At 42.3% G+C, this 25,798-nt stretch overlaps 1 protein-coding gene across 2 annotated transcripts in view; it reads right to left on the reverse strand.

Annotated features, from left to right (window-relative positions):
- The window catches only part of SEMA4B (semaphorin 4B), a 33,024-nt gene extending 16,335 nt beyond the window's left edge, over positions 1-16,689 (reverse strand). For both annotated transcript variants that reach the window (XM_018571943.1, XM_018571936.1), the window contains exons 1-3: positions 16,679-16,689; positions 16,563-16,569; positions 15,048-15,049 (exon numbers count right to left, since the gene is read on the reverse strand). The gene's annotated coding sequence lies outside the window, so the exon portion shown is untranslated. The remainder of the gene's footprint in view (positions 1-15,047; positions 15,050-16,562; positions 16,570-16,678) is intronic.
- Positions 16,690-25,798: the final 9,109 nt, after the last annotated feature.

Here is a 25,798-nt window from a genome sequence, read left to right on the forward strand (position 1 = left end):
TACCTAATGAGGTGGAGAAAAACTGGGTCTTTATGGACAGGCTGGTGCGGAGTTTTTGTTCACTGGCTGTTTGTAAGCCGAATAGTTCATATTTGGCAGTTTCTGTAAATATTGGCAAAGGTAAGGGTTGTTTTATTAAAAAGGGTGGAAGATGCAATGATTTGCAGTAACTCAGAAGATTTAAAAAAAAAAATCTGCTTCCATTTGTGCAGCTCTGCTAAGCTAGGAATACCTTTCAGATGACCCTGATGACTTCATTACTGTGAAGGGGGGCAAGTATTGCTGGTACCATCCCTGCACACTGGTGAATAATTAATGGTATCACCTGAAAATGTATTAAGGGGCCAGAATCTAAAGTGTGCATTACTCTCAATACCTTATTACAAGGCATTAGTGCAATCAATGGGAATTGTAATAAAATATTTATACCTATGGTGGCATACCAGATACAATAACTCAAATCCCTGTGTTCCATTGGATACTGTAGGTTACATACACACATGTGTGTGTGTGTGTGTGTGTGTGTGTGTGTGTGTGTACGCACGCACACACACACACACACACACACTAGAGGGCCAGACCTCTAGCACTTCAGCAGGGAAGCAGGTTGTTTACCACGACAGTAGAAGCGATTGTTTTCTGAAGATATGGGTAAACAACGCGATTTAACAGCCTTTGAACGTGGAAAGCTTTACGTAAAATAGCTGGGAAAAAAACTATAATTGATGAGAATCCAAACTACTAATCCATCAGCAGTCAGACACCATTGAGGTACAAATTATCTCTTGCCAGGTCACGATTAAAGTGACATTAAACCCTCAGATTTTTTTAACATAAACCAATACTGTAATGTGTGCCTTACTGTAATCCATGGTTGTTTCCCTTCTCTTTGCTGCTCTTCCTTTTAAATCTGTATCTGTTCTCATGCTGGGCAGAACTTCTGTTTTGCAGCAGACTGCCTTGTCTCTGGAATGGCTACATGGTGTCTGTGTGCAGGTTCACAACCTGAGCCAGCACTACAGGAAGAGGCACTCAGCTGCAAAGGGAAGTTCTCCCCAAGCATGAGAAGACATGAGGATTTAAAAGGAAGAGCAGCAAAGAGAAGGGAAACAACCATGGATTACAGTAAGGCACACATTACAGTATTTTATGTTAAAAAAAATTTGAGGGTTTAATCTCACTTTAACTAACTTATATAACGGCAAATATTCCTAAATAAAAAAACACTATAGGACTACAAAAGGAGGTTTATGTTAATGGAAACTATATAACCCATAAAAAAAAGAAGAATCAGCAATGTGGAAAGAACATGAAATTAGCACATGTGGATTTTGTCTGTTGGAAGACGCGTATCTGCTCCCTTGTCACCACAGGTATTGCACCAATCAGTTGATCCCCCCAGTGGGGAGGTATACTGGACAAAGTAGCAAGGGACAAACTGTGTCCTTTGAATGGCTTTCCAGTTCATTAATAACCATGAGGTGATAGCGATTCCTCTGTGTGAGCCTAAGCAAGTACTCTTTTCCTGTTGCCTGCTTCATAACACATATTGCTTCTGCTGCTGGATGCAGATCTTTGGCTCAGGAACATGATATCAATATGTTCACCAGCAGGACAGACGCTCAGCATCAAACCATTAGGGAAATAAATCGTCCAGGACATTCTGTGTAGTTTATCATCTATCTGGCAATGTCTATCCCCACAATATTGATATGTAATTAACGTCAGGCAACTTGCTTTACTTTTTATGTGAAAAATATTCAGTGTGAATCAGAAAATATGTATTTTAGGTTTCCGGTTATTCTAAATTTGGGGTATTTTTACATAGATGAAGACAAAACATACAATCATGTATTCACTTTGCTGTTAACTTTCATCAGAACTTTCATCAGGCCTTCACATACTCTATAAAATCATCTATGAAAGAGGAAATAAACAAAAAGGGGTTGATCAATGCAATGACATTCAATTAAGAGAACACATGCATGTTTGACGTCTCTACCAGATTCCTTTATCGACTAATAACTAAATTCAGAAGATGAAAAAAACATTTGAAGTCAGTGAATGGCTAACTGTGCTAATCAGAGTCCTGCCAATATACACAACCACTACACTACCAGACGGAGAAGTTTAGTTTTCAATTAAAGATGACCTGCTGGTTTAATTCATATTTGGAGGAGAAGAAGAAGAACCAACCATGAACATCTCTACAAATCAGTAGGACGCAGTTGGATTTATAAGGAAGTAGAACAGTGGTGACACACTCTTCTTAGCTGAAGGAAGAATGACCGCTGTATTGTCCAAAACTGGAAAGTCTGGTCAGGTTTGTTGTGATTGAACTATTTTTGTCTTGGTGTAGTAGAATAAAGAGGTTGAAATATGCAAACTGGAGGAAAGAAAAAAAAAAAAAAGTGGGGATGTTGTCCAAAACTGGCGATTATAAAAATCGCCATGTCTGTTTAATTGATTTCTGCAATCCACTTTCATCAAGCTTTTAAAACTAAACCAATGTGGGAAGTTTTGTCTTTACTACAACCCCATCGTCAGTCTTTTCTACGGTCATATGACATCCTGGACTATTGGCATCCCTTTAGGCTAGGCTCACACCTGGACGACTCCTGACCGTACAGCAATCGTGCACAAAACCGCGCGGATTGCCACGCAGTCACTGAGTCGCCCACCGCAGCCGATCGCGATGTGCGTGCCATTATTTTCTAATGGCACCCCAGTTGGGCCAGGCAGATCGCGCATCGTGTGTCACAAAACGCACGATTGCCCCGTGGATGTCAGCACCAGCACACGATTGCGCATTCTGGGTGTCGCTGAGGTGTGAACCTAGCCTTAGACATACAGTGCAAAGATTTCCATAGACATTATCAATGCAATTCAGGGGATGCTGTATTCTACACAAGTGGCTGATCTCGGATAGGAAGCAAGACAACTAAATGAGCAGCAGGTAAGAATTTCAGGAAATCTGCAATCTAAATTAGGTGGATATAAATGCAAAGAACAGGAATTGAGATTTTGGAAAATATTCAAAGCTAGAAAAAGACTCGTACAATAATTATTTTGGTTCTATTTGCTAACTAAATCTGAATTCTCTTTAACATACCAAGTAGAATGGAGATAAACTGGCATTCACAAATCTATTCATAGTGATCTACAAAAACATACCAGCCACCAGTAAGATGGATCCTTCTCAGCACAAGATTAATGTGCCGATGTGACAAGTGAAATGAAGAGAAGTACTTTATAAGAGACTGTTGTGTTCAGCGCCTGGGCCCCCTGCATGGCCCAATCCTCAATACAGCCTGACCTTTGTCATCGTTCATGCCGGGTTTCACAACATTAGGCAGCTTTCTGTTATTAGTGTTCATTAGCTTGTCTGAACAGCCTTGACATTTCCAGTTGGAACTTGCCTCAAAAAAAAAAAAAAAATTGGACACTTTTTTTTTGTAGCTATGAAGGTTTGTAGGTAGAGAAAAAAAATCTTCATCGGTATACAGAACAATACAATGTGATATTAAGAAGTGAGAATGTACTTGCCTTCAGGAAAAACGGCAATCAAAGAAAGATTAGAATAAAGAGATTAAGGGGAACCTCTACTGAAAGAACTATGAAAGCTGCAATTGTTGACATGCTATCAAAATATAAAAAAGTGTCTCAATACTGAGTCACTGACCTAGGACAAGCATGCAGCTAGTGAAGTCAGAGCTCCCAATCTGTGTTCTTGTTCTGAGTCAGTGATTTACAAGTATTAAATCCTTTGAATCAACAGTACAGGCATATAATGAGTGAGGGAGAACTCGACTCTTTACTTTTCTATGGACAGGTTTTCTTTTGGCAAACATAGCTAACGTATTTATACTAAATATACTAAGTAAAATTTGAACTGCAGTGTACAGTTGCGGTTTCCTGGGAAAAGTCATCTGTAAAATTCTATATTGCCCGGTGTATGAAATGTCAAGATCAGAAACACAGTGAGCATGCTAAATGTCAGCAGATAGTGTTAAAAGACTATTATTAATACTCATCAATATTTGTATTGGCCAAGCTGTTGGGAGCTTCTTGATAACACAAAAGAATTAGGGATGTTCGAAGGGGTTTGGTGCGAACCATATTTGACTGCATTCACCCAAGCATGCGCATAACTGTCACCGACGCGCCCTCCCTCTGGCCCAATCAGTTGCAGCAGGGGCATTTCCTGCCCCTTTGTGACGTGTAGCTAATTCACACCATAACTGCATCAGAACTGCCTGCATCTGCACAGCTGCAGTGTGATGCGTTTTGCCGCATTTTTAACACTTATAGCTTCAAATGGGCTTTCAGGTGTGGTCAAGTGCGTTCGCATGTGTTTTTAATACGTTTTGATGCATTGCGATCAGGTATAGCTAAAATGTGGCAAGCAGGATTTTTTTCTGACTGCACTGGTGTGCAGCTAAATACATTCCAGGTGCATCAAATAGAAAAAGAAAGCAGCCAAAGCCTGTGTACTGCCAGCATTCTGTAAAGAAGGATGCTTGATGTACATGTGGAAGTGTCCCTCTGCAGAGGTCTAACATGCTTCCTGATAAATTACAGCTAGAGCGCTCTTATCGAAAGGGAGCATGAGCCTTGCTGGTTGACGGGCTACAGGTATGACTAAGCGTGTTGGACTCCGACAGAGAGATCACTGCTTCAGCATACAGAGCAAGGGTCCTGTTCTACAGCATGCTGGCAGAGGACAGGCTTTTCTGCTCAGGATGTGGCTGCTCTTTAAAAAAAAAACTTGTCCAGAGTAATTCACAAAAGGGTGAAGAGTTTGGAGAAGGCAGGAGAAGTTAACAATCTAGGACAACATAGCTAAACTAGAAAATTAGCTGAATTGAAGACTTTTTCCAAATCAGCGATGATGTTCTAGATTGTTCACATCTCCTGCCTTCTCCAAACTCTTCACCCTTTTGTGAATAACCCTGTAAGACTTTGCAACTTACATTTATTTGACAAATTTAAACTGAAAGTTTAATTGGGCAATAATGTTCCATAATGTGTGACAATGTTCCTTTTTAAGCTACCCTGCAAAAGATGATATATAGCAATCAGAAGCATAAATATAACAACTATCAAATAAAATTGCTAAGAATGGTGGTAACACAGATCACATATTAAACAAATGGTTGCCTATGGTATAAGCTTTACAAGCAGCATGTAGTGGCACTTATCCACACACTCATACATAATTGTGTACTATTACATGCTTTGTGTAATCTGCACAATACAGAAATCCCACTGCCTTAAATTAGGACTGAGTGACATTGACTCCATTATGAAAATTATTTTTATAATGAGTATGTAACCCTCCTGTAAACCAGAAATATCACTTTTGGGGGGCTTAGCAAATGTGAAATGTTCAAACTTCTTATCGGACAGGTTTATACCTTCAAAAGGTTAGCAGTCAATTAAAGCAGTGTATGACTGTTATTTCTAGGATCTTTCAGTATATCCTATCCCCGTCACACCCTCACCAAGTCTTCCAAAACAATGATCACTCTACTCCACACACAGCCCTTCTAACAGAAATTTACTACAAGTGCCAATCTTTAAAATGAAACAGCCCGCAGAGACTCAGCCTTCACAGAAAGATGTGTGGCTCTTTGATGCTGTACACAGTATAACGAAATGTAATTTACAAAGCGTGAAAATCCTTTCCGGTCCTGGAATAATGGGACAAAACCTCAGTGCCTTAACAATTTACAGTGCTCTATCAACAATGCACTTGGCAATTTACTGCGTCCATAGCGAGCATTTGCAAAACGTATTATGGTTCTGTTTTCATCTTTGTAATTCACATTATGTGTATTGGACATCTGGAAATGAAGCCGGCTAGCTTTGGGCAAGCCATGCACACACACACTTCTCGGATGAAAGGGTACATTCCATCAAGTAATTCAGGGAAAAAAATTAAAATGCATAGATTTTACATTTGCCCAAGTTTCATTTAATCTCTTTCCAATACCATAGTTGTGATAGGATGTTTAGTGACCTGTGCAGTCATTTTATTGCACAATTATGCATGTCTGAAAATGGGCTACATGCATGCAATACAAAGCCTTTAAGAAAAAAATCTATTGTTCTTAAATTTGAGGGATATCAGAAAAACAGGTTAAAAACGAATTTACGTTTAAAAATAAGATGGCGCTAGACTGGTAGTATTGACCATCACCCGCATCAGTATTTTCACCATTAATGCAAACAGTATTAGAGCACCATTGACCATCACCTGCACCAGTACGGTAATCCAATCTGTATCAGAGAGCCAACTAGGAATCTGTAAAGTGACAAGATTTTGAATTGATCCAAAATTTCAATGGACAATTATCTTTGAAGTTACTCTATGTAGTGACATAAATGGAGGGGCAGGAAAAATCATTTGCGCAGACTGTGCAGCTGCACAAAAGCCCTCTTGGGCTTAACAGCTTATTTATATGAGAGTTTGGGTAAGTGCCAGGGTCCACACTAGCTAGCACATAGACCTAGGCACTGCTAGGCATGTGGGAGGCAAGGACAGTCCTTGCAACCATAATGTCTGTTACAAAGCTCATGAATAAAATGTTTGGATGCTTATACGCAGAATATCAGAATTATAAAGAGAAGTTCATCCTCAGTTACACATCATATAGCCAATAAAACGCCATCTGTCTGATAGGACTCCAAAAAGTTCACTCCTTCATTAAACTGTGTATACAGATAAGTAATATACACTTAAGTCGGGGTATTAAAATTAATATGGAGTTCAGGAGCCAGTCTGTCCAATCCAGGAACCAGCAGGATTTCTTTTTTTCTAGCAGCCACCTCAATTGACCTCAACTAGAGGCACAAACTGTAAATTTGCAGAAGCATTGGCTACCTGGCTCCTGAGATTTGTCCAACCCTGACATAAGTATTCAATAAGTTTGCTTCACCTTTCTTGGAATTTATGGATTTTATTTCTGTACTTTGTCCACATTTTATGATGCTCGCTAAAATAAGAAGTCCAGACAGAATTTCATTACTGTACCCTTCTAAAAGTGCAAAGCCGCTTACACGATGCTTTGTCAGCAACTGCGTACCTAACATACTAAATATTTTGGTCATATTAGATCAAAGAGAAAAGAACTGAAGTCCCTATTTATCAACATTGGTGGATGGAATTATCCGTTTTGCCCACAGCAACCAGCCATCTGTCATTTTCCACAGCAGGTTAGAAAACAAAGGCATAAATCTGGCAGCTATGGTATGAGCAGCTTCTCTGCTTTTCCTTCCTTCAGTTTTCATAAATCAGACCCAATGTCTCTTAAGCTCACAAAATCATTATAGGTTACAGTTGTCCGTCCAAAACAGGCTGACATTCTAGGCATGAAAGGCTTTTACCCGATCACGGTGCTGTGAATAATGCTGGAAAACTGCAGCTCTGGAAGATAAGAGTCACAGGGCTCATTTAATAACATGGTGACAACAGCAATATCACCCTGTAGCAACTGGTTGGACTTTAGCTTCAGTCAGTGCAGATAAAGGAAGTTAAAATTCGCACTATAGGGAAATGTAATTGCGATAGCAATAAACTAATATTTTTCATTTGAATGTAATAGTACTGGGGCTGTTCTGCTTGCAACATGTCAAGAGGGTTGCGGACAGTTAAGAGTTGGCTTCCCAAAGTGTTCTTACCATGTGAATGATCACATTACTTGCAGGATCTTCTGTAACAACTTGGGCTTGTTGTCAGCCAAGTTTTCTGAAGGAAGGAGACACTGGAAAAGGATACCATTATATTTAAAATGTATAACATTGTAATTAAAGCACGTTGTAAATCTAAGGCCAGCCACAGGCATAGGAGAGTGTCTAGATAGCAAACGTCTTGCTCAGCCCTTCAATGAATGCTCGGGCAAGGGTTTGTGTGTATGCTATTCCTAGTGGCAGAAGGGGGAGAAGAAAGTACCAGACACACACACACACACACGCTGTACGAGCCAGTGGGAAGAACAACAGCAGCCAGAGGGGGAAAACAGGGTTCATATCAGAAGCCAACAGGAAGGGGAGTATATTCAGGCTTCTCTTACAGGTAGGCTATTCTGTCAAATCGGCCTAAGGTCACCTTAAGCCCCAGTTTGTAGTGTTTTGTAGCTTGAATTTCAAAGCTCCAAAAACACTCAACAACCAAAACATACAAGCACTCAGATGCCTGTAGCGCTGAAACTCCTGAATTTCAAAAAGGTACATGAGCAACTTTTGAAGCAGAATGGGATGTTTTCGGCCCTATACCCTTTAATGGAAGAACCTGAAAATGAACATTTTTAAAGACTAAACCACCATCTCCTTCTGGTACCTAGCTTTCCATTGGCTAAAACAAAAATGCTCAAGCCTGAATACGCCTGAACAAATGTGCAAAAAAAGGCCCAAATAAAAAAAACACTCCATAGTTGTAAACGCTCACACTCACGTCTGAATACAGCCTAAGTGTTAGTAACGTACCACCCTTGCATGTAATTTTAAATTTTCAGGGTGATTAATGAATGCAACATTAGATGGAAAGAAAAAATATATGTCATCAATATACAAGAGCTGAATTAATTCCATTTGCTTTATGGGGCATATGAGGAGACAAAAAGAAGTTTGCACACATGCAGCAAGGGACAAACTTGATACCACATTGGGAACCGATGGAACATATCCAAAAAGTTTATTTTATAGTAGGGCTGCGGAAATTAAAGATTAATTTCTCGATTAATCGTTAAACATTTTGATCGATTAAAATTCTTTTGATCGCTAATGAAAACACTCACCTCTCCTCCGGCTTCCGGGAGTCCCGTCGGAGATGCGGTGACGTCACGGACAGCGACGTCACCGGACTCCTCCCCCCTTCCCCAAGTGGCTCCGTCGGCTAACGAAAGGAAGGGGGGAGGTGTCCGGTGGCGTCGATGTCCGTGACGGCTAACGAAGGGAAGGGGGAGGAGTACGGTGACGTCACGCACATCTCCTCCCCCCTATCTCTTCGTTAGCTCACTCGTAAGCCGGTGAGTTTGCCCAAGAAACTTTCTGCACGAGCGCCTGCCAAGGCATTGGCCTATACACATATAGCACAGCAATGAAGTAATAAAATGAACTAGGATCACACTAATCCAGCACGTTATTATTCTGAGTTGCCCCACTCAAGCGGCAGCCATATTGAGTGGGGCACGTGAGATTAATAACGTGCTGAATTAGTGTGATCCTAGTTCATTTTATTACTTAATTGCTGTGCTGTATGTGTATAGGCCAATGTAGTTGGATCTGTATGTGCGTTATTAATCGAAATTAAATCGATTAAAAAAATTTGATTCATCGAACACGAAAATTTTTAATCAGTACCAGCCCTATTTTATAGTTAATCTCCCAACGAAAGCATTAAAATTAGCTGTGGTCTGCCAATCCGCCGTGGAAACACAATTTGCTTGCAGATAACACAATAGCCATGATACCCTTCCATATACAATGTATAATTCAGTTTCAAGAGAAATAAAATTTACAAGTTGGTTTATGCAACAAAAAAAGTTTATAGTTAACATTCACAGAAAATACGAACCAGTTCCAGAAAAATAAAAACCTAAATGTATTTTAATTTAGCGTAGTGTGATCATTCAAAATACACAGACCTCCTAGTAATCCCACAGAATACTGGCAGCTGTCACTGTTAAAGAATGTCACTAATAACTCCCAAGTATCGGAAATGGCAGTATTACACAACAAGGCCACCAAGGATGACTACTCTGGGACACAGTCCTCTAAGTGCAGCTCCAGGCTCCTGGTGGTTTCTGGAATACAGCATCCCAAGCACTCTTCTAGCTATTCAAGTAATATTACGTTATTATAAGTAAAACAATTTATGCCATAATAGAAGAAAAACTAGACACTGGCTGCCTATTTTACATCTCCAATAGCTCAGAGGAGAAGTATTGGGAGAGTAAAACATGCTCCTGCCAATACTTAGAGTCGGCGTAGGACACTGCAGCTGTCACATGCCGCCTCTATGTAATGAGAGCTGAGCGATCACAAACTGCTGTCAGTCATTTTCCCCACAGGGATTTTCCCCCTCCCCTCTCTCTGTTCCTCCAGCGCTCATTGGAGGAATAGAGACGATATGGGGCAGGCACAGCCTCTTGGGAGGTGGAGCCAGGTGTCAATCAGGCAGTCAGGTGGATCCCCAGAATTGTGGTATGGCTCTGCACTGACAGCACATAGCAGATGGTGGGCCACTATCTACTGACATTGGGTCACAGGAGGGCATCAGTAAATGAATGCCTGTGACCCAAAAAGAGAAGTAAAGCCAAAAGGCCCCCCGATCCCCGCTGTTGGCCTGCCGCAGGAATTAAGGAGTTATTCATGTGAACAGACGGATCAGCAGGTTTAAAGTCTATATAATGTAATGCTCTTGTAAATAGAAACTACGGTCAGTGAGCAGATTTTATGGGAAACTTTTAAAGGACAGTTTTAATTTTCAACTGCAGAAACACTTTAAAGTGTATTTCCATTTTTCCAGTCAAATTTGAAAAAAAACTCAAAAAAAAAAAAAACACCCCAGTAGATGATTGTTATGTGTTCCTATTCACAAAAGCATACCACAAAATAATTAAAAACAAACATCTTACCTTTTAAATGTTTTTTTTTTAGTTATGGCTTTTGTGCAGATTGCAGGCTACTCGGAGCAGTATAAATAGAGAGACTAACTGAGGGACAGACAGCTTCCTCTCTTTAACATAGGATTCCAAGTCTTTAACCCTTTTGTAAGGAACGGCCGTTTACAACTAATAATGAGATCTTCCAGCACAGTACAGACAGAGCTAATTAGAGTGAACATAACTTGCCCAGCCCCCTCCTGAACTTTACATAGGGGAAAGCTAGGAAAGCAGATATATAGCACTTAAAGATGTACCGTATATACTCGAGTATAAGCCGTCCCGAATATAAGCCGAGGTACCTAATTTTAGCAAAGAAAACTGAATATAAGCCGAGGGGGGCACTTTTCACCCAAAAAAATGGGCTGAAAATCTCGGCTTATACTCGAGTATATACGGTAAGAAGCATTTTTTTTTAATAAGTTATGCAATGTGATTAAGAGCATGTACCAAATAGGTGTTATCCCAATTTGGCTGCAAAAGTGGAAATACACTTTAAGGTGAAGTTGGTTCAAAATTGTAAGCCAACATGGAACAAATCAGCTACATTACAATGGACAACAATCAAATGTCCAATTTCATGTCTTCTGCACTGGACAGACACCTAACATGGCCAAGGCTTTCAGAATTCTTAGTTACATTCCGCTTAGCAAATACAAACAAAATCACAAAGTACTAGCCACTTCACTGGCCAAGATGTGACAAATAAACTGTGGCACCCATGCTGCCACACGCCGTCCCTGGTGCTCTGCACCTTCTAGTGTTCATGATTTTATTGCGTTCCCTCAGCTGACACAAAGGTCAGCTAACTGTCACCTTGCCATCTATGCCGTGTTTTCTTTAACAGCCTTTACAGCAATTATCTAGTCTGTGAATACATTACTCTATAAACCCGATGCTCATATTCCCGGTTGTTCATTTACTCGTGTCACAGCACATCAACCTAGGTTTTATCCGGCTTTACTGGAATCAAATAATCTGATGTCTCATTAAATATGGGAAATCGCTGGTGCAGAAACCTTGTTAAAAGGGAAACTTCACATTAATGGACGGGACATAAAACAAATAAAGGTAAAGTGGTCTGGTGCATTCTGAGAAGAAAAAAGAAAGCTGATCATTACAGGAACTAGAATATCTATAGCAATGACTACTTCTATGGAAAGGATCCTATGTATTTCCATGGATGAGCTACAACACGCATCCATATTTACTGTAACTTCCAGCCTACTTAGCATGTCAGCACAAATGCACTGAATATTTCTGGGAACATGAACCATGAAAGAAAAGCCAAATTGTTCTAGAATCTCCCACCACATATTGGCATGTGTTTACTGCATAGAGCACGTAAAGTGAAAGAATAAGTACTATATAAAAAAATGCATGCACTACTTTTTTTTTTTTTAATTGCACCGCAACTCAACACATGATGTTGTGGTCCTAATGGTTGTGCTGCAACGCACGACTGCCAGGAGGTTGGGATGCCATTCAAATTAGTGGCAGCACAGAACACGCTAGGTGCCCTGTGCGATAGCACATGTTAAATGTGCAGCGTCACGAGTTTAACGCAATGCCATGGTGTGAGTGGGCCCTAAATGTAAAAACTGCAAAAGCCTCAAAATTACATTTGTAAGCAATGACAAAATGCATGTGTGGATTAATTCAAACTACACAATAGTCGTCTTATATAAAAAATGTTCAGTCGTTACCAGTCATGGAGAGTCTTAGTGATAAACTGGCCCAGCGCAATGGGTCAGCTACATTTAAGTGTATGTAAACCCCAACAATGAACTTCTCTTTTTTGATACCTGTCCAGCTGTGAAATATACCATTGGAAGTGTTTGTTATACCTGTTTGATAAGTGCAAAAAAATACATGCCGATCATGTCAGAAATCCAAAGCACCATTTGAATTGCATACTTCCTCTGTTGTTTGCATGTTCTCCCCGTGCTTGCGTGGGATTCCTCCGGGTAGTCCCGTTTCATCCCACACTCCAAAGACATGCTGGAAGGTTAATTGGCTCCCGTCTATATTGGCCCTGTATGTGTGTAAAGGTCCCCACACACCTTACGATAATCGTACGATAATCGCGGGAAATCCCGCGATCGTACGATTATCGTAAGGTGTGTGGAAGCCGTGCGACCTCTTCTACTGTAAGGTCGCACGACTTTAAACTTACGAACATGTTTCAAAACCTGCCGAGCATCGTACGATGTTCGGCGGGTCTGTAGCATTTTCGTAAGATAAAATCCGGACGGGCCGGTGTGCGCAAGCGCACACTGCCCGTTCGGCATTGCGGTCATCGGAAGCCCGCCCCTCAGGGGGCGTGGCTTGCGATCGCAAGTACGATCTGCCTATGCAAGCTAGGCACATCGTACGTTTTTTTTAAGTACCTTACAACCATCGCAAGACAGAAGTCTTGTGATGGTTGTAAGGTGTGTGCCTAAGGCACACCGGCCCGTCCGGCTTTTATCTTACGAAAATGCTACAGACCCGCCGAACATTGTACGATGCTCGGCGGGTTTTGAACATGTTCGTAAGTTTAAAGTCGTGCGACCTTACAGTAGTAGAGGTCGCACGGCTTCCACACACCTTACGATAATCGTACGATCGCGGTATTTCCCGCGATTATCGTACGATTATCATAAAGGTGTGTGGGGACCTTAAGATAGGGACCTTAGATTGTAACCTCCATAAAAGGCAGGGACTGCTGTGAATGTGCAACTATGTAAAGTGCTGCATAAAATTATCAGCGCTATATAAATATCTGTAATAGATAAAATTAAATATATTTAAAAGGAATTTAATTATTCCTCTTAGTTTTTCAGCTATTTCTAAAGTAGATAGAGTAGAGGGGGGTTAAAACCAGTCAGTTTTTTTTTTTTCCATCTGTATCTTATTAGGAAGATTTCCATTTACTTCCTGTCCTGTAGGACTCAATAGGAAGTTAGAGGATGTCTTTCCAATGTGAGAGAAATCCCCTATTGGAGAGTCACCATTGGAAAGATTTCCTGTTCTGGTGGCAGCTCAGACTTTTAGATTTATTCTCATGGTTTTATTCCCGGTGACCAGGACAAATAGAGTGAATCTACCCAATAGGACACAGATGTCACCACAAACCTTCCTGTTGTGCTGCATTATAGTGCATGTCTGGGGCATTACTCTGATTTACCACAAACCTTCCTCTCTCCTTCTAAAGCACATACCAGCCTTATTTTTGTCTTCGTACCTTGTTCCTGCAGCAAGAAAAAGCTTTTATTATTCTCTGTGACACCAAACTTGTAATATTCTGGCAGCTGCTGGGAGCTCGGTTTCTACAGACATAGGAATGCTCCCCAGAACTACATCTTCCAAGAGCCATTTCCCTACACACAGTGTGTGGGCAGGCTCTTGAGTATTGAGGGAGCATAATTGCTGGGAAATAAATTACTATATGTGCATGAGGAGAGGGGTGGGGATAGGTAACGTTCTGTAGACCAACAAGCAGGGCTGAAAGCTCTAGTTGGGATTTCAGCATAGCACTGGAACTGTGCCTACATTGTGCATACACTTTAATAATAGTGTACACTGCAGTGTCAGTCCACTGGGTGAAGTTAGCATTTAAGTGTCAGGCCTTTGTTGTACTTTCATTAACAGAAAGCATGTATTGCTATAAATAGCTTAGCCAAGCATACAGAAGAATCCAAGGAGCTGGATATGAGGCCTGTCTACAATCTGGAGGAGTAAAATTCCACGTAGTAAGAGCTGCATACTGATGACATTGGTAAAAGTTACTGTCACTGCATAATAGCTCCTATGCTGGATACCCAAGCCCCGCGACCCGAAACGTGGCAGCCGCAAGGCATTTTCACAAGCTGGAAAGAAGTACAGCGAGTTTTGGAAACTTGTTTAAGTGATAATATTCAGGCTTCAGAAATATCAAAACAAACATACTGTATGCTGGAATCAATGTAGAATAATAAATGCCACATGTGAATTAAAGAGGAAAGATTAGCTCAGCTTATAGACATCTAACATGTTAGACACTTTTCAGAGACCATTTGTATACTGTGCTGAGCACAGATAGATAAAGATATTCAGTCTAACACAGGGCAGGACAAATACCAGGAGTCAGATAGCCAGTGCGCCAAAAAAAATGACAGTTGACGCCTAACTTTTTATGTTTTCTGTAGTTGATGTCCATGGAGCTGGTTCATGGATTGGACAGACTGGCTCCTGGATTCCATATTAATTTGTCCACCCCTGACATAACGTACATCTCAAGGTAACATAACGACACTCTATAGTCAATTTAGATCAGATCTAGGCAACCCCTCCACTCCAGCTAGCGTATTCAGAGGCATGTTTAGTTGCTCAGCCTCTGCAAGTGCGGAGTTAGCAAACCGCTGCTGAACTCTGTGCTGCAAGTCAGCACTGCGGACTTAGCACTGGCAGCGGAAGTGAATGTGAATGCAGAGCGAAGTGTGACAGAGAGTGGGGACAGAGCACCAGCGGCCATTTTAACTGTGGGAACACCTGGCAGCGCTGAAGAAAGGTACCTGAACCCTGATGGAGGAAATCAATTCAGTGTGGGAACCTACAATTTAATGTTTAGGTGGACGAGCACAACAAATTTTCATTGGAAAATGGCATTAGTCATAAATATTATCCGCCGCCATTTTGCTGAGCACTGTGCAGCTGAAGTGTTCAGTGAAGCTGCTGCAGCGAACTGAAGTGCTGCAGAACAGCTACTCAGTGATTGGCTATGAACCTAAACACGCCTCTGGCTTCAGAAATATCAAACATACTGTATCCTGGAATCAAAGTAAAATAATAAATGCCACATGTGAATTAAAAGAGAAAGATTAGCTCAGCTTATATACATCTAACATGTTACATCTATCTTGGCAGTCCATATGATGTGGAACTACAAATCCCATGAGGCACTGCAAGCCACTGACAGCCTCAGGCATGACTCCCAGTCATCATGTTTAATACAAGTCCACTGACTTGCATTGGATATGAGAATGCCAAGGGACATGCCACATGCGGAGTGGGAGATGAGTGGTCACTGTCACAGGATCGGGTGAGTATCTTTTTTTTTTTATTTTAGACCAGGGGTGGGTAGCCCCCGGCCCTCCAGCTGTTGTGAAACTACAAATCCCAAGAGGCATTGCATGACTGACAGTTACAGTCATGACTCCCAGGGGCAGAAGCATGTTGGGATTTGTAGTTAAAGCCCAGCTGGAGTTGCCCAGCACTTAGACCCTAGGCCAAATTGAGCATTTAACCCTTGCAGTGCATGGGTTAGCCCCACTGCAAAGGTTCATTTAAACATAAAAATACATGTATGAAGGAATAATAACAGCACACATGATGGTTGATAAGGCCATTGTGTACGAATGCGGGAAAATCAGGACAACTAAAAAAAGGTTCCTATTTTGTCTGTCTGAATTAGAGACACGCTAGCCACAAATCAAGTACGGGAGCTCCAGTGCACGACATGTCAGATATTCATGAAAATTCATTTGCAGTTGCTGTGGAAACAGCATTGCTTGCTTTTCTCCTAGTAAAAGGAGCAGCGAGGGAGTGTGTGAGAAAGTTCCACATTTATAGAACCTCTTATTAAAGAAAGGTTGCCAGAGCTTCTTAAGAAGCGGCTTTATAAAGCTCAAAAAGAAAAAATATAAACCGAGATGGAGGCTGGATTCCGGGACAGCAAGAAAAAGTTCTGAATTTACAATTGCTTCAACTCCTATTTAAAAGGCATAGTCCTCCTTTTGCAAAAAAAAAACCTAAACAAACAAAAACAAAAATCAACCCCAAAAAAACACAATAAATGCACACACATTAAAAGGAGATCTATGGGGTCAGTGTTTTTCCCCATAGTTCTCCTTAGGGTAACGGGAGGACACAAACTAGCGTCCTCCCGTTACACTAAGCTCAGTATACCGCGAGCTACAGCTCGCGGTATACTGAGACGCCGGAGCGGATCCCGACATGGACGTCGGGATCCGCCCAGCTGCGTGAGTGACAGCTGACTCTGCCTATCTAGAGGCAGAGCCAGCTGTACCCGCCCCCTCCCCCGTCCGTTCCTCCAGTCAGCGCTGGCAGATCGGAGCGGGGAGGGGGGAATCCAGCCCCTCCCCCTGTCACGGCAGAGAGCCGTGACAGGATCGAGAGGTGAGCGAACGCCGGTATGTGTTCGCTCACCTCCCGATCTACTGAGCCGACCTGTGACAGTCTCATTGTCACAGGTCGGCTAGAACTATGAGGTGAGTGGAAATCACTCATCTCATAGTTCTCCTTGAAGGCCACTGACCCGGAAGCAGGATGGTAAAATCGGTCCTTGCTACAAAATAGCCAGATATTCTTGAAGATCCTATGGAACATCCATCAGTCTTACCAGGTTGTACAATTACATCCGCCTGGGCCAATCCAGAGCAATGAGGATCCCCGTAATGCACCCCATCTTGATCCTGTGGAGCAGACGTGGAAGAATGTTTGAGGGGAGGAAAAAGATAGACCCCACAGAGTCACCAGATAATTCACTGCTTTAGAAAGAGGATCGTTGTATCTGAGAGACAAAATTACCCAGTTTATTGTTAAAGGTGTCCACCATCTGTGACACAGGTCATGGAACACATCCAGGTGTAGAGACCACTCCCCTGGATCCAGATGTAGTAGGCTGGGGAACTCTTCCTGACAATTATTTATGCCTGGCATGTACATGCTGCACAAGGCTGCAACGTAAAGCTGAAGTGAAGGCAAAGCCCCAAGTATTTATGAACCCAACTCGTGAAATGAGATGTAGTGTCAGGCAGCTGTAGGTGACCAAGTCACTGTAGGCAGACAACAGGAACAGACTGAAGATTGGAGTTTCATGTGGCTCTTGCAAATGGGCTACTCACAAAGTGAGTCTTCAGATACAGGGCAAGCGCTGAGGCAATGCCACAGCTCTGGACTTCGAAAGTGCTCAGCAGCTACTGTAACTTTTACCAGTATTTAATGTCTGTAAAGCACCACAAGTAGAAAGACACTTACAGGCTAGCCCCGCAATCTCCAGTCCAGAGAGATCTGTGTACGGCACTCCATAATTATGCTGAGGAAAAGCCAATCCAGAGAGCTGCTATGAAGAGCCCAACTTTGGTAGCAGTGCAGGAGGAATCTTGATTGAAGAAGAAAATTGAAGGAAAAAGGGTAGCAAAAAAGGTACATTTTTCCAAGCAGACCTAAAAAAACACATCTATCGTCTTAGGACACTTGCAAAAAACAGAGCCATAATGGCAGTTTTGTATTGGAGCCTGCAAAGCAACCATGATCAGTCAATAGCAGGTGCAATGCTCTGAAGAAGTGAACTACAAGCAGGATGTCACCATTCTTGTATTCTATTGAGAACTACAAGTCTATCTGCCACTGTGGCAGACTGGTGGGACAGGTTTGCAGTCTTCCATTCACAGGTCTCGTCAAAAGCATCTGTGAGTGCTACACCCTACACTCAGCTAGGGCTTGTTAACACCAAAGTTGAACCAGATCTGCAGGAGTTTCTGCATATGCAGTGCAGTGCGTTTTGACACGTTAAAAAAAAAATAGGACATGCTGCAGGTTTTCCACTTGCTCTGGAACTAAATGATTCCAATACATTGGATGCATTTTTGATGCGTTCTGTAACAGCTCTGCATCTGCTCCGCACTTGGTGTGGACAAGCCCTCAGGGTGTCTCCGCCTGGGTGGGTTGGTGGTGGTGCACGTTCTGGTTGCCAAGAGCTCTGGCCAGCATCCCACCCAGCTCACTGACATCACTAGTTTCCAAGAGCACATCATCCGACCCGGCTCTTAGCAACCTGGGACGCTCTGGTTGGAAAAAGGGGGTGGCAGACGCACTACAAACACTGTACAGCAGAGCAGCCAAGTCGTTCTGTCTGCCGCCCCCACGTGACCCAAAGACATGGCAAAAAAAAAGACTGAAGAGTAACAACACGTCACCTGGCCTGTCATCAAAAAAGTAAATGCTGCCCACAGAGGCCTTAAGGAGGCGGTGAAGCCCAGAGCTTGGCTCTAAAGTAGAATTCCAGCCCAAACGCAGCCTTCCTATTTATGTATGAAGAAGGGAAGGCATTGAACCAGAGTGTCCCCGAAGCAATTGAAGGTTCCATATATAGTGCACACAGCTCTGGTATATGCAACAGGAATACAGAGTTTCTTATTTATTGCTACATGTGACTTGAAGCAGAGATCAACACATTTTGCCAGAATGCATAAAGAATATTTTGAAGAAGCTTCCACAGTAACATACGCTCCACTAACTTCTGTATAAAACCTGTTTCCTGTCCATGTCATTTGGCACATAGAAGTACGTTATGATAGGAGACTTTGATCTGCTGCTATAAACCTTTTTTGCTTCAATAGGAAATGGTCAGCCGAATCACATGTGAGGCTGATTAAAAGAAGCTGAAAGATTGATATAAAGTAGATGAAAAGCAGATATAAAAAACACAAAGTACAGAGAACAGGCCTGACATTGGAGTTTTACACACTAGTATGATCATTTAAAAGCAAACGTGCACTGAGAGAAATACAAAGCCTGCCATTACTGTATTCTATATTGTAAAGCGCTGCGCAAACTATTGGCGCTATATAAATCCTGTATAATAGTAAATATTTACTGACCATGTAAAAAATGCTTGTTCCCTGGCCATCTTCTGGAACATGTATGCAGATCAGGAATATCAGAGTGAATCCAAAACGTGTTTTTTTTAGATTTGTAGGGTACAGGAAAGTTATAACCAGTCAGCTTTATTTTTGCCATGTGTGTCCAATTGGGGAGATTTCCTTTCACTTTCTGTCCAACAGCCATAACAGGAAGTGAGAGGAGATCCCTCCAACGTGAAATCCCAGGTGAGTGTCGCCAGAGCACAAATGTTCCAAGTCAATGGAGCAAGCACTGAAGCCATTGGATCACCATGTCAGCCAGGCCACTCTTCTCTCTGAATGTGCTAACAGGGGAACAAAGGAAAGGAAGAAGCAGGTTAAGTGAACTTGTTATGTTACCATGTACAGGCAAAGCACAGGTTCTCTTTAGTAAACAGAGTTCATAGAGTTAATAATTGTAACACAAAAGATATGCTTATGATTGGAAGCCTCCACAATACAGTCTTGTCACATGTAGATATCGGACAATGAATCAGGGAATATGGCCAACAACCGCAGTTCCTCTTTCATCTAGACTTTATCAAAGCACAAGGTTCTACTGCTTTGCAAATGTCTGTGCTCAATGGTCTCCCGGAGTGCCATTTCCATATAGTCTTAAAATGTATTTCCACTTTGGCACCCAAATTGGAACACCACCTATTTTATACGTGTTACATGTTCTCATTCACATAACATACTTTAAACAAATAATGTGAAACTTGCTTACACTTTACTTGCCCCTTTTCTACAGAAAAGTTTTACTTTAAACTGAATTATCTTCTAGCATGCAAGTTGAGGGGGGTGGTAATGTTTAACCTAATTAACCCTGTCTGTACTGTGCTGGCAGATCTCATCAGTTGGAACTAGATTTCAACACTGTACTAACAATGGGTTATGATCTAGAACAGAGGTGGGGAAACTCCGACACTCTAGGTGTGGTGAAACCGCAAATCCTGTCATGCATCGGTCTCTGGAAATGATGCCTATGGCTATAAGAATCTTGCATTGCATCATGGGATTTGTAGTTCCACAACAGCTGGAGGGCCGGAGTCTGCCCTGGTCTTTCTGTTACTTATAAATTGTACAGAGAAGCTCCAAAGGCCTGCTACACAGACACATCTAAAAAGGTAAATATTTGTATTTTACTTATTTTATGATATGCTGTGTGAATAGGAACATAGACATATAGTGAGGTTTTCTCAAGTTTGTTTGCAAAACTGGAAACACACATAAAATTGTCCAGACTGAAAAGTCCTAAAGGCACCAACCCTGCCCATCAGTAAATAAATATATACCTGTATAGCCCAATACATCTTACTATGAAAACCAGTTCAAAATATGAACTGGCCAACCCTAATTGTATGTCCCTATGTAATCATAAAGAAATGATCCCCTCCCCTTATCCACCACAGCAATCTCCTGGAAACAGGAAGATCTTCCTGGAATAGTTTTGCCGCTCTCTTTCAGGGGTTTTGCTGCATGGCAAACGTGCTAACTACTAAGCCACAGTTTGATAATAATTGGAAATTTAAGGGTAAAACTCCACCAGTTCATGATTTGCATTATGTCTCATTTGAGAGATTTCCCTTTGCTTCCTGTTTCAGAGATGCACCAGGAAGTGCTAGGATTTCTGTACAAACTGATGGGAATTTCCCTGTCAGACAATGGTCACCGAAACAGGTATACTCACTTAGAATATTACCCCTACCTCTTGTTCTGGCAACAAACAGCTCTTATATTTTGGAGTCCCCTTCACTTTTTGTCTCAGTGGCAATGGTCACCAGGACAATAGATGGGGTAAACAGCCCAGCACGCACACAAACCACAATAAAAGGTTCCAATCCTTCCCTAGCTGATCAAAAACTAAAAAGGTTTTGGCTATATTTAGATCGAAAGGCCAAGTTTACCTTTTCTACCATGATTCGTGTTATACTCATATTCAGGGTACAACATACACTATATTACCAAAAGTATAGGGACACCCCTCCAAATCATTGGATTCAGTTCAATGTTCCATGAAATTTCCTTGCTACTAAATATTACGCAGTCAACTGTTAGTGGTATTATAACAAAGTGGATGCAACTGGGAACAACAGCAACTCAGCCACGAAGTGGTAGGCCACGTAAAATGACAGAGCGGGATCAGTGCATGCTGAAACGCACAGTGCGCAGAAGTCGCCAACTGTCTGCAAAGTCAATAGCTACAGACCTCCGGACTTCGTGTGGCCTCCAGACAGGCACAGCAACAGTGCGTAGAGAACTTCATGGAATGGGTTTCCATGGCCGAGCAGCTGCATCCAAGCCTTTCATCACCAAGTGCAATGCAAAGCATCGAATGAAGTGGTGTAAAGCACGCTGCCACTGGACTCGAGAACTGGAGACGTGTTCTCTGGAGTGACAAAAATCACACTTCTCTGTCTGGCATTCTGATGGACGTATCTGGGTTTGGCGGTTGCCAGGAGAACGGTACTTGCCTGACTGCATTGTGCCAAGTGTAAAGTTTGGTGGAGGGGGGATTATGGTGTGGGGTTGTTTTTCAGGGGTTGGGCTTGGCCCATTAGTTCCAGTGAAGGGAACTCTTAAGGCATCAGCATACCAAGACATTTTGGACAATTTTATGCTCCCAACTTTGTGGGAACAGTTTGGGGATGGCCCCTTCCTGTTCCAGCATGACTGTGCACCAGTGCACAAAGCAAGGTCTATAAAAGATATGGATGAGCGAGTTTGGGGTGGAGGAACTTGACTAGCCTGCACAGAGTCCTGACCTCAACCCGATAGAACACCTTTGGGATGAATTAGAGCGGAGACTGTGAGCCTGGCCTTCTTGTCCAACACCAGTACCTTACCTAACAAATGTGCTTCTGGAAGAATGGTAAAACATTCCCATAGACACACTCCTAAACCTTGTGGACGCCTTCCCAGAAGAGTTGAAGCTGTTATAGTGGCAAAGGGTGGGCCAACTCAATATTGAACCCTACGGACTAAGACTGGGATGCCATTAGAGTTCATGTGCGCGTAAAGGCAGGCGTCCCAATACTTTTGGTAATATAGTGTACAACATGGTCACATCGCCACCCCTAAAAATAGCTGCTGCTATTTTTTTACATTTGGCACGGCTCTACTTGGCTCCACCTACACAACCATGTCATCCATTCACAGATCATTTAAAAAGGAGAACTATGGGGTTAAGGCTTTTCCCCATAGTTCTCCTTAGGGTAACGGGAGAACACAAACTAGCGTCCTCCCGTCACCCTAAGCTCAGTATACTGCGAGCTACAGCTCTCGGTATACTGAGACGCCACCGTACACCGTGAGCAGTATACTGATCCGTCAAATATGTCTGGATCCGCCCAGCTGCGTGAGTGACAGCTGGCTCTGCCTATCTAGAGGCAGAGCCAGCTGTACCCGCCCCGTCCGCTCCGCCAGTCAGCGCTGGCGGATCGAAGCGGGGAATCCAGCCCCTCCCCTGTCACGGCAGAGAGCTAGGACAGGATCGAGAGGTGAGCGAACGCCGGTATCTGTTCGCTCACTTCTCGATCTACTGAGACCTGTGACAGTCTCATTGTCACTGGTCGGCTAGAACTACAAGGTGAGTGAAAAGCACTCACCTCATAGTTCTCCTTTAACAAGATCTGTAAGTTAAGAAACTAGAAGCCCCATCAGCCACCGTGGCAAAGGAACTTGTAGTTATCAAGGGAATGCAAGTGCGGCGACGTCCCCGCACTTGTAGTCTATTCATGTTACCGTGTTATTAACCGTGCCGGTTAATAAACATGGATGGGAGAAGAGTCTGCAGGGGCCAGAGCATTGCACCCACGTTCTAGTGATTGCATTTGCAATGCTTTACTGGCTCCCAAAAAAACAAATTATAAAAGCCAATTTTTTTTCTTTAATGAAGAAGCGTACCTTTTAAGGTGAACTCTGCCTTACAATATGTATTTTGTTTTTTTTTAACTGCTTTTTGATTTTGCTTAACCACTTCCAAGACCAGGTGTTTAGACCCCCTTCCTGGCCAGGCCATTTTTCAGTATTCAGCGCTGCAGTACTTTGACATTTATTCCGTCATGCAACGCTGTACTGAAATGAATTTTATACAATTTTTTGGGGACAGATAGAGCTTTATTTTGGTGGTATTTAATCACCGCTGGGGTTTTTATTTTTTACTATAATTAGGAAAAATTAAAAGAAAATTTTGAAAAAAAAAGTTTTTTTTACATTATGTTAGGAAACACTTATTATTACCCAGTTTTTTGGTAAAATATAAAAGTCAGGGTCACGTCGGATAAATAGACACCAAACATGTCAACCTTTAAATTTGCGCGCACCCGCGAAATCGCAGAAAACTACCATACCCAAAATTGGCCATAGGCGACACTTTAAAAGCTTTTACCTCTCATCAGTTTAGTGTTATCAGTGATTGATGGCCCTAGAATTATTGCTCTCACTGCGACGTTCGCAGCGATATGTAAACATGTGCGGCGTAATGGGCGCAATCGTCGTTTTTGCACGTATGCGCCCCCGACGCATGTTTGCATGAGTGTATGTACGGGTGGGGACTTTTTTAAAAAAAATTTAAATTCATTTTTATGTGTTACTTTACATTTTGGGGGGGTGGGGGGGAACTTAAATTTTTTTTTCCTTTTTTTTTATACTAAACTTTATTGCTATCACATACAGGGCTAATAAAAACCCCCCTATGTGATAGCAAAATATGTGACAGGTCCTCTTTATGGAGACATCAGGGGTCAAGCCAGCTGTAACCGCCCCCTCCCCAGTCAGCGCTGGCAGATCGGAGCGGGGAGAGGGGAATCCAGCCTCTACCCCTGTCACGGCAGAGAGCCGTGACAGGATCGAGAGGCGAGCGAACCCGGTATGTGTTCGCTCACCTCCCGATCTACTGAGCCGACCTGTGACAGTCTCATTGTCACAGGTCGGTTAGAACTATGAGGTGAGTGAAAAGCACTCATCTCATAGTTCTCCTTTAATGATTTTTCTTTCTAGCTTGTAAAAAAAAACCCACCAGGCTAGCTATTTATTCTCCAGACCATTAATGTCACTTATCTGTCAACAACAAATAGTCATCTAAGGCACACGGAAAGTGCAGCGCACTAGTTGAAAAGACCCAACAGAAAGCACGCCTTCATAAAATAGACCATCCCAGCTTGTTTTCAAAGTCCTCAATCTCTACAGCTCTTTATTGCAGGTTGTAATATTGCCAAGGAAATGGATGTACAGCCAAATAAACATGTTAGAACAGGGCCTGCCCCTCCCAGGCAAACCTATCAACACATGATCTCGCATAAGCTGGAACTATGAACCCAAACAACACACCAAGAGCAAGTAGCCTGCAGACTATCAACAGGCTTTGGACTCTGCGCCAGGCCAGGGACTAAAGGGTTAACTATTATCACTCTCCATACACAAATAAATCCTGTGCACATGAGGCGTGTACTAACAGCTCTTTAACTTCAACAGGTAACTATCATTACCTCTCCTCTCCTGCAGGCACTTTATATTCACCTGGTTCTTTTATTGTAAATTGCAATATAGTGTTACGGAGATGGATGTATTACAATGAGCATTAGCACCTGGACAGAATTTTAGCTGCATAGTCTGTGGAAACAGAATAGAAAGCAAACGCTAGTAAAAGGACAGGAGTATAAAAGTATATCTAAAGCCAAAAATGGTTGTTGTTTTTCAGTAGGAAGAGTCCGGTTCCCTTCAGACCCGGTGAGTTCTTTATTTCATGGGGGTAATTTCCCTTTACTTCCTGTCCAGTAGACTAGGGTCAGACAAATTCCATAGGGAAAATTTTTGTTTCCCTATAGCACACTTGTTGGACACCCCGGTCCAGACAGAACGGAAGCCACACACCCGCGCAACTACAATGCTCTTTAGACATTATAGGTGGCACCCAACTTCGTGTTCCCTAGTTGTTGCAAATGGAGCTGGCTCCTGAATTCCAGTTTAATTTGTCCACCCCTGCCGCAGACACAACGCAGAAGAGACCTCACCAAAGTGAGAGAAATTCTTTGTCACTCGTTCCAGGGACAACTCAACATACTGGCCAGGTTTGGCTACAGAGTCAATAGCCAATGTTGAGAACCAGAGGCTTACAGCATTAGCAGCCCTATAAGGCAATGCAAGGGTCCACACAGCAACTACAGTTCCAACAACAATGGCAGACTTGTGCCACCATGGACAATGTAAAAGTCCATTTAAATTTAAGCCAAAAGGACCTGACAAGTTCAAGAAGACCAACAAATGATATTAAACTGGTAAAGAACAGGAACAAAAAAAAAAGGAAAACGAACGACTATTGAGTGAACTCCAATTTGACATCATCATCATCATCATCATCATCATCGGCTGCCCTGAATAAAAACAGAAATAGGATACAGTGTCTATGTTACCTCCAATCAAACAGGTTTATATAGGGTCAATGTCTCTTTAAGGTTTCTTGAT

The sequence above is a fragment of the Nanorana parkeri genome, unplaced genomic scaffold (genome assembly GCF_000935625.1).
Source record: "Nanorana parkeri isolate BGI_ZX_2015 unplaced genomic scaffold, ASM93562v1 scaffold42, whole genome shotgun sequence".
NCBI classification, from domain to species: Eukaryota; Metazoa; Chordata; class Amphibia; order Anura; family Dicroglossidae; genus Nanorana; species Nanorana parkeri.